Raw genomic sequence first — 9,773 nt, forward strand, 5'->3', positions numbered from 1 at the left:
CATAGTGTAGGAAAGCCCTAAGAATATTCTAGTCTCTAACCTCAGGCTGAGCTTAAGGTTTTGCCAATACAGGAAGTGAAGATAAGAGTTATACAGTACCTTGCTGAACTTTGGTATCACCAACCTGCACACACAGCCCCTTAGGAAAGATTGCAGATTTCTTGGTTCCAGGAATTTAAGCAAATTTCTGTCTAATCATTAGGTGGCCTGTAAGATGCTGAAGAGAGACTTCAGTGGCCACATGTGGCAAAGACTATCAGCTGTCTTGAATTCAGAAAAGTCGCTAAACACACAAAATAATAACAGGCAAAAAAACAAACTTTGGGGAGGGAGTACAGTCTAATCTCCAGAATTGCCACATTATATTAGTTTAAATGCCCAGTTTAAGAAGAAAAATACTAGTACTTGCTTTGGCAGCACATACACTAAAATTGGAATGATAAAGAGAACATTGGCATGGCCCCTGTGCAAGGATAACCTGCAGATTTGCGAAGCATTCCATAAAACAGAAACTAGATGTGGAAAAAAAATTAATGGCCCATCTCTAGGAAGAAAAAATAAAAGCCAACAATTTTCTCTAGAGTCCATATCTTGGACTTAATGGAAAAAGTTTAAATCAGCCAGTTCAACTATGTTTAAAGAACTAAAGGAAAATATGAGCATGTGTCTCACCAAAAGAGAATATTAAAGAAGAGATAGAAATCACATGAAAATGGATAAAATTTAGAATTTCTGGAGTGGAAAAAAAATGTAAGAATATTAAATATCAGGTTCTGTGTGTAAGGAGCTTGGAAGTCACCATTCTGTCCTAACATCCGGTGAGAAAAAAATGAACAGACTTAAAAATGAACAGTTCTCCTAGGATCCATAAAAGAGATCAGGACACAAGGAAGACTATAATTCTCAAGATCAAAGAAACATAGACAAATACTGGGAGTCAAAGATCACCAGAGTAGAGACTCATGAGTGGAAACTATCACATGAACAAGTACAGGGGTAGGAAAAGTTGACTTGTAATTGTTAGAGGCTCATTGTGACACCCTACCCTCCAAATTTTGTGGGATTTACCTCCAGGAGCTTTACCAGTTTCATACAATAAACATCACAGAAAATTGCCTTCCTGCTTTTGGCAGGGCGATGGAAAAGTAACTCTTTTGATATTTGCCAGAGACACATTGTTCTTTTTAACAATGCCTGCCCTCAAGAGAAACTATTTAACCAGAGCCTGACTGACCTGAAGGAAGAGAAATACCTAGTCAGTCCCAGACTTGCATATGAGAGAAAGGAAATACTCAACTCCAGCCTCCTAGAGCCATCCTGCCCTACCTAAGGAAGGCTACATACTATATAATTTCAACTACATGACATTCTGTAAATGGCAAAACTATGAAGACAATAAAAACTTCAGTGGTTGCCAGGGGTTGGGATGAATACACAGAGCACAGAGGATTTTTAGGGCAGTGAAAATACTCTGTATGATACTAAAATGATGGACACACATCATTATACATTTGTCAAAACTCGTAGAGTGTCCAACAGCAAGAGTGAACATTAAGATAAACCATGGACTTTGGGTGATAATGGTCTGTTAATATAGGTTCATTACTTGAAAACAAATGTACCACTCTGGTGAGGGATTTGATAATGGGAGAGTCTATACATGTGTAGGGGCAGGAGGGACATAAGAAGTATCTGTATATTACACTCAATTTTCCTGTGAACCTAAAACTTTTTTTTAAATGTCTTAAAAATACTAACTGTAGATATCAACAGGTTTTTTGAGTGGGCAGAAGAAATTATTAGCCATCTTGAAAATAGATCAATTGAGATAATCCAGTCTGAACAACAGAAAGAAAAAAGAATGAAGAAAATTGAAATGAGTCTCAGAAACCTCTGAGACACCCTCAGGTGTATTGAGATATGCACAGTGGACATTCCAAAAGAAGAGATGAAGAAAAGTTCAACAAACAATATTGAAAGACATAATGGCTGAAATATTTTCAAATATGAAAACACTAATCTGTACATCCAAGAAACTCAACAAATTCCAAGTAAGATAAACCGAAAGAGATGCGTACATGGACACATCTTAAGAACAGCTAGAGAGAAGCTCTCACATAACCTCACATACAAAGGTCCTCAATCTGATTGAAAGCTATTTACTCATCAAAAGCCATGGTGGTCAGAAGGCAGTGGGATAACATACTAAGAATGGTGATGGAAAAGAAAAAAAGTCAACCAAGAGTTCTATATCCAACAGAACTACACATCAAAAAAGTGGGAGAAATTATTACATTGACAGATAAACACCTAGAGAATTCATGGCTAGTAGATCAGCCCTACAAAATATAGGAGGTTCCCCAGGATGAAATGAAAGGGAAATTAGACCATAACCTGCAAGAAGGAAGAGTGGTGGTTGATGAAACATAAATGACAGTATAAGGATTTTGAGAAAATCCTACACAAAATAATAGAAAAGTGAAGGAAGCAACATATTAAAAGGAATTATAGACCATGTTCAAGTAGAATTTATTCCAGGAATGCAAAGTTGGTTCAAAATATGAGAACCAATGATCTAATTTACCTTATTAATAGAGATTCAGAAAACACATGCCAAAACAAATGCCAACAAAGCATTTGACAAAATCCAACTTTTCATGATTAAAAAATATACTCAGCAAACTGGGGATAGAAAGTGTATTACCTTTCTATAGCTGCGGACCAAATTATTATAACATTAGTCACTTTTATAATACGATTTTTTCTCTTTAAAGATTTTATTTATTTGACAGAGAAATAGCGAGAGCAGGAACACAAGCAGGGGGAGTAGGAGAGAGAGAAATAGGCTTCCCGTGGAGCAGGGAGCCCGATGCAGACCTCAATCCCAGGACCCTGGGATCATGACCTGAGCTGAAGGCAGACGCGTAACGACTGAGCCACCCAGGCACCCAATACAATTTTTTTTCTTACTTTACAGTTTCATGTCCAAAATGAGCCAAAATGAGCCTCACTGGAATAAAGGTAACAGTTGGGCTGCATTCATTTCTGGAGGCTCTAGGGGAGAATCTCTTTTCCAGACCTAAGTAATTGGAAAGATACCCCATAATCATGAATTGGAAGACTTAATCATTTTAAGATGGTAATATCCCCAGAATGCATCTACTGATTCAACACATTTTCTACCAAAACTCTAGCTGTCTTTTTTGTTGTTGCAGGAATTGAAAAGTGAATCCTAAGTATCATACGGAAATTCAAGTGATGCAGTATAAGCAAAACAATGTTGAAAAAGAGTAGCAAAGTTGTAAGATTGATTTTCCATTTTCAGAAGTTACCACAGAGTTGGAGTAATCAAGACTATTACACTGTTATGAGGATAGACATATAATGGAATAGAATTGAGAGTTCAGAAGTAAACTCATAAATTCATAATTGATTTTTTTTAATCAGAGTTCCAAGATTTTGTGGGGGGAAATAATATTTTCAACAAATTTGGTGGAAAGACAACTAGATATGAAACTGAGATGCCACTCCCACCATTTACAAAAATTAATGAACAAATACCATATGATTTCACTCATATGGAATTTAAGAAACAAAAGAGGTGAACATAGGGGAAGGGAAGGAAAAATAAAAGATGAAAATTGAGAGGGAGGCAAACCATAAGAAATGCTGAACTCTAGGAAACAAACTGAGAGTTGCTGGTGGGGAGGTGGGTGGAGGAAAGGGGTATTTGGTTGATGGGCATTAAGGAGGGCTCTTGATATAATGAGCACTAGGTGTTATGCAACAGATGAATCACTAAATTCTACTTCTGATACTAATAAAAAAATAATGAGGTCAATAATATACCAATACAAAATAAGTTTAATTTTCTCCCCATTAAAATGACAGTTTCTTAGATTATTGGTCTGCTTTTAATAAGAGATTATAAAAGGTTTTTCTTTACCTTTTGTATTATCTGCCAAGGAAATATTCTATGTCTTATCAAAATAAAAAAAATTAAAAATGGATAAAAAACTTAAGTGAAGAACTGAAATGATATTTTTATAAGAAAACAAAGACCCAGATCTTCCTTATGCTGGATTAGGCAATGGTTTCTTAAATGTGACCCCCAAACCACAAAGAGCCAAAGAAAAAGTAGATAAATTAACTATGCTGAAATAGAAGACATTTTTGATTCAAAGTAAGCTATCGAGAAAAGTGAACATAGAAACCACAGAATGGGAGATAATAGTAAATTGTATATTTGATCAGAGTCTAGGATCTAGAATTCATAAACAAGTCTTAGAACTTAATAATACAAAGGAAATTAACCCAATCAAAAATAGGAGGATGCTTTGATTAAATATTTTTCTAAAGAAGATATAAAAAGAGCCAATAAGCACATGAAAAGATCCTCAGGATCATTAACTCTTAGGGAAATGCAAATCAAAATAAGAGAGACCACTTCACACCCACTACAATAGGTAGAAAAAAATATGCACATTAGTAAATTTGGTGTGGATATGGAGAAATTGGAACCCTCATAAATTGCTGGTAGGGATGTAAAATGGTGCAACTCCTGTAGAAACTGCTTTGGTCATTCCTCAAAAAGTTCATTGTAGGGTTACAATATGGCTCAGCATTTCATTCCTAGGTACTGAAAATAATTGAAAGCACAAAATAATTGTACATGAATGTTAATGGCATTGTTGCTCATAATAGCCAGAAACTGGAAACCATCCATATGTTGGTAAATGGTTAGACAAAATGGTATATCCGTACAGTGAAAGATTCCATCATAAAAAGTGAAGAAATACTGGTACATGCTACAATATGGATGAATCTTTAAAACATGCTAAGTGAAAGAAGCCAAACACTGAAGTATACGTATAATTTCAATTATAAGATATCCATAATAGAGAAATTTATGGAGGCAGAAATTAGGTTAATGGTTTCCAGGGGTTGTGGATGGCCATGGGAAGTGAATGTCAATGGGCATGTGGTTTCTTTTTGAAGTGATCAAAATGTTCTGGAATTGTATAATGCTGACAGTTGCTCAAGTTTGTGAATATACTAAAAATCACTCATTGTACACTTGAAAGGGGTAAATTTAATGGTATGTGAATTATAGCTCTATAAAAATTGAAAATATATTAATGAATATTTAGAAAGTGAAATTTCTAAGAAAGGAGTCATTTACAACAGCATCAGAATCAAGTACCTACAGGAGAATCAAACAAAAGATGTATACAACCATCACAGAGGAAATAATAGAACTTTATGGAGAGATAAAAGAATAAAAAAAAAAAAGGAAAAACCTCCCTTGTTCATGAATTGGAATGTTCAGTATTAAAAAGGTGAAAATTCCCTGAAAACTGACTGTAAAACAATCAAAATAAAAATCACAACAGGTGTTTTGTTTTATTATGTTTTGCTTTGCAATTCAGCTAGCCAATTCTAAAATTTATAGCAAGCTGTAAATGGCTTAGGAAAGCAAAGACATTCTTGAAGTGAAACAAAAAGGCAGAGCTTCTATAATATAACATGGCATATAAAACTGTGGTAAACAAGACCATAGACAAGTAGACCAATGGAACAGAGTAGAGAGCATGGAAACAGATCTTGGCATGATACTAGAGGTGAAAAAAATAAACTTAGATCACAACAAGTTTAGAACCAATTCTGTATATAACAAAAGACAGCAAGTGTTGGAGAGGACGTGGAGAATTGGAACCCTTGCTCATTGATGGTGGCATTGCAAAATGGTACAGCTGCTGTGATAAACAATATGGAGATCCTGCAAAAAATTAAAACAGGAACTAGCATATGATTTGGCAAACCCTCCTCTGGGTATTTATCCAAAAGAATTAAAATCAGGATTTCAAAGAGCTTTTAGCACTTCTATGTTCATGGCAGCACTATTCACAATAACCAAATGTGGCAACAACACAAATGCCCATGGACAGATGAGTGGATGAGAAATGTAGTATATGTAAAAATGGAGTACTCTTCAGCCTTTAAAAAGAAATTCCGCCATAAGCGACAACATGGATGAATGTCGAGGACATTATGCTAAGTGAAACCTTGTCACAGAGAAACAAATAGTACATGATTCTACTTACATGAGGTATATGTAATAATAAAATTAAGAGAATCAGAGAGTGGTTTGGTGGTTGCCAGGGGCTAGGGGGAGGGGAAGGTGGGGAATTACTAATCAACAGACATAAAATTTCAGTTAAGCATGATGAATAAGCTCTAGAGATCTACTTATAACATTGTCTCTTTCATCAGTGATAATGTAGGCTTAAAATTCATTACGAGGGTAGATGTCATATTCGGTGTTCTTATAACAATTAATTTTTAAAGAAACCAATATATGAAATGTTTCCTTTTGTTGTTTATGAGTATGAAGATAAAAAAATGTTATGACAGTAGATGGATTGAAATGTTACTATAATTCATTTCCTGCTGATCATTCATTTTATAACTACTTTCCTGAAACCCAGGGTATCAGTGGATTTGTATACATAAATTTATACTATATACATATAATAACTAATACTTTTGTAAAATTATAATTTTCTTTATCAGATCACTATGCTATCAGAAGGTATTTATATAGTTTCATAATATGCTCAAGTCTGCTATTAAATGACATATGTGTTCCTAAAAATCATTGCATTGTGCAAAATAGTGGAATAAAAGCCATAGGGCTTACAGAAAATGGAGATAAAGGAAAAGCACTAAAAAAAGTTTTGGCATTGTCACATAAAATACATAGGGATCTAATGAGAATGATATCACGATTTTATACATGTTAGATAGGCAGTTAATACGTATATAAATACTTCAATAAGTCAGGTACTTTACCTTGTAAAAGACCTGAAATTTGCTGTGGACACGGGCATGGGGAGAGTTTGTATTTGTGAGTTATTGTGAAGTGATAGAAGGTGAGCTATCTGAAATCAGAAGTAAAATTGTAATACGAGATGTGGTTGTGGTCATAGCTGGTATATGCTTTAGGTGTGTGCATATGTTTTATATGCTTCTGCATTGTTCCGTTCAGTGAGCTGCAATTTTCTGAGTTTACCTAGTAGTTCTCATGGAAAAAATCCTGCACAAATGCAGCACATAATTTGTGTTATGCTTATATTGTTCCTAACATTACAATTGCACTGAAACAAATTCATGTTCTCAGAACAAGTGTTATAGCAGAACTGATTATAACTCCCTTTTGCCCTCCTGAATACTGAGAGATTTCAAATGTAATTCACTGAGTATGCCTTACTTACACTTATATTTCCAGTGGAATACTACATGTAAACTTGTATCAAATCTAAATAACATAAATTTAATACATAATATTTGAAATAGCTCTGTAGGATCCATATTGGCTGTTGTACTTTATTTTGCTTGCAGATAATTCATATTAACTAAATTTGGCAGCTTCCAAAGAGAGTAGAAGTAAATGTGTATACTGAATTACAAGTTAATTATTTTTTTAAGTGGTAAGGTTCCTAAAGTGAAATATATAGTATGTATGTTAATTTCCATGAAGGTAATAAAAAATTCCTAAAATGCACTTACAGAGTTCATCATTAGGTATAATTTCACCCTTGCCTGTATGAACACAGTTCTCCATAAAATCAAATCACTGGGCCTGCCTGGTGATGGGTATTAAAGAGGGCACATACAGAATGGAGCACTGGGTGTTATATGCAAACAATGAATCATGGAACACTACATCAAAAACTAATGATGTAATGTATGGTGATTAACATAACATAATAAAAAAATCTTAAAAAAAAACATCACTAGGAGCAGCATATGCGTCTAAGAGCAGAATAGAGTCATAACGCTGGTAAGAGGTTTAATGTTCTGGGGATCAATAAGATACCTAAGTGCATTCTTAAGATGCTGGTTGTGCAGTATTTATTGCTTTTGATTGATTACTGAAATATGAAATACCGCATTTCCGTAAGTAGTTCTTTTTCTCATAAACAAAAGGCAGAAATCAAAGGGGAAAGTCAAGCTCTCAAAGAAGACTTGGGACATTTTCCTCCATAGGAAATAATTATGAAATAACTACAACACAGAAACCAAAACTAATTATGAAAACTTAATTTGGAAATGTTAAAAGCCAACACGCTGTCAATGTGCCAAAGGCCACATATATAATTAAAATGTAAAAAATAACTATTATAAATACTTAGTATAAGGCATTTTTAAAATATTTAAAATAAAAAATTGACAACTTTATATAATAATAATTGCTTGGCTTTTAATCTGATTGGGATACATTTTTAGTGCATTTCAGTATAAAAATACATTTGAATCCTTGAAATTTCTGGCACATTTTGAGAATTAGAGCCACTAAATAAATCAAGCCACTCATAAGTACATATTGCAAATGAATTTATTCTTTTATTTATTATAACTACATCAGAATTATTAGTTCATTATGTCTTTATGATATTTTCTATGAAAATCTCTTTGTTTTTACCTCATTTGAACTGTCCAGTAATCCCGAGAGTTTGGCTTGGAATGTTGAAAGTATAAATGATTTTAGAGTTAAGCCCATTTTACCAACAAGGAAACTGAGGCCTGAAGGGGAAGAAATGAACTTTTATCACCCTATGGTTTAGAACCAATTCTGTATAAATTCTTCCATCTATTTTCTTCCTTGATAAATTGCTATACTTTGTTACTGGTGGCATCAGAGAAATAGGCAGAATAAAAAAAGACTTACCAACTCAATATGTTCTTTTTAAAAGTGAATGGTTCAGTTATTTTTAAAAACACTTTCCATGTTCTCAGAACCATGATTAAGAATGTTAGAAAATTCCTATGATTGATCAAAATGTAGCTGTGAGAGATTTCCCATATAAAATAAATTAATAACAAAGCAAATTGTACAAATCACAGTGGAAGACACAGATTGGGGGTGAGACCTCGTGTTATATATGGAAAGAGCGTTAGGGCCAAAGTATTCTTGGGTCATGTCAAAGCTCCTCTATACCAGTGCTTTTTGACCTTGAGTGGGTTTCATGGCCTAAATTTTCATGCATTAGCATGAGAAGAGTCATCTTTACATTTCACTGTTTTAAGGACTGAATAGTATGTAAAACATATCTGGTTCTAACTGGAATAATAGATTTTTTTTTTAGATCTTATTTATTTATTTGACAGAGAGAGCATGCACAAGCAGGGGGAGTGAAAGAGGGAGAGGAAGAAGCAGGCTCCCTGCTGAAGGACTGGATCCCAGGACCCTGAGATCATGTCTGGAGCCGAAGGCAGATGCTCAACCGCCTGAGCCACCCAGGGGCCCCTGAAATATAGATTCTTAATAAAAGGAAGGGCCAGGAGCACCTCACTGGCTCAGTTGGTTAAGTGTCTGACTCTTGATTTCTGCTGGTGTCATAATCTAAGGGTCTCAGGATGGAGCCCCATGTCAGACTCTGCGCTGGGAGGTGAGTCCACTTGAGGATTCTCTCCCTCTCCCTCTACCCCTCTTCCAGCTTGTGTGCTCTCTCTCTCTAACATAACTAAATAAATCTTAAAAAAAGGAAGGGTCATTAATAGTTACCAGATGAGCTAAGAAAAGGAAAGTATTATGGTACAATTATAGAACATATGACCTTCCTTCCTTATAATAGAGTAGGTATACGCTAGATGAGAAATTATTGATGGGAAGACAATTCAGGATCAAAGGCATGAGATCTGTGAAGATGCAAGAAATAAAATGACATTTTGGTGAATAGGACAAGCTGAACTACTACATATGTAGAAGT

General features: G+C 34.6%; 1 non-coding gene across 1 annotated transcript; it reads left to right on the forward strand.

Annotated features, from left to right (window-relative positions):
* Positions 1-401: 401 nt before the first annotated feature.
* On the forward strand, positions 402-508 carry LOC115940508 (U6 spliceosomal RNA). The gene has a single exon (XR_004075253.1). It is a non-coding gene; the product is annotated as a U6 spliceosomal RNA (small nuclear RNA).
* Positions 509-9,773: the final 9,265 nt, after the last annotated feature.

The sequence above is a fragment of the Leptonychotes weddellii genome, chromosome X (assembly GCF_054177405.1).
Source record: "Leptonychotes weddellii isolate Sample4059 chromosome X, ASM5417740v2, whole genome shotgun sequence".
Taxonomy (NCBI): domain Eukaryota; kingdom Metazoa; phylum Chordata; class Mammalia; order Carnivora; family Phocidae; genus Leptonychotes; species Leptonychotes weddellii.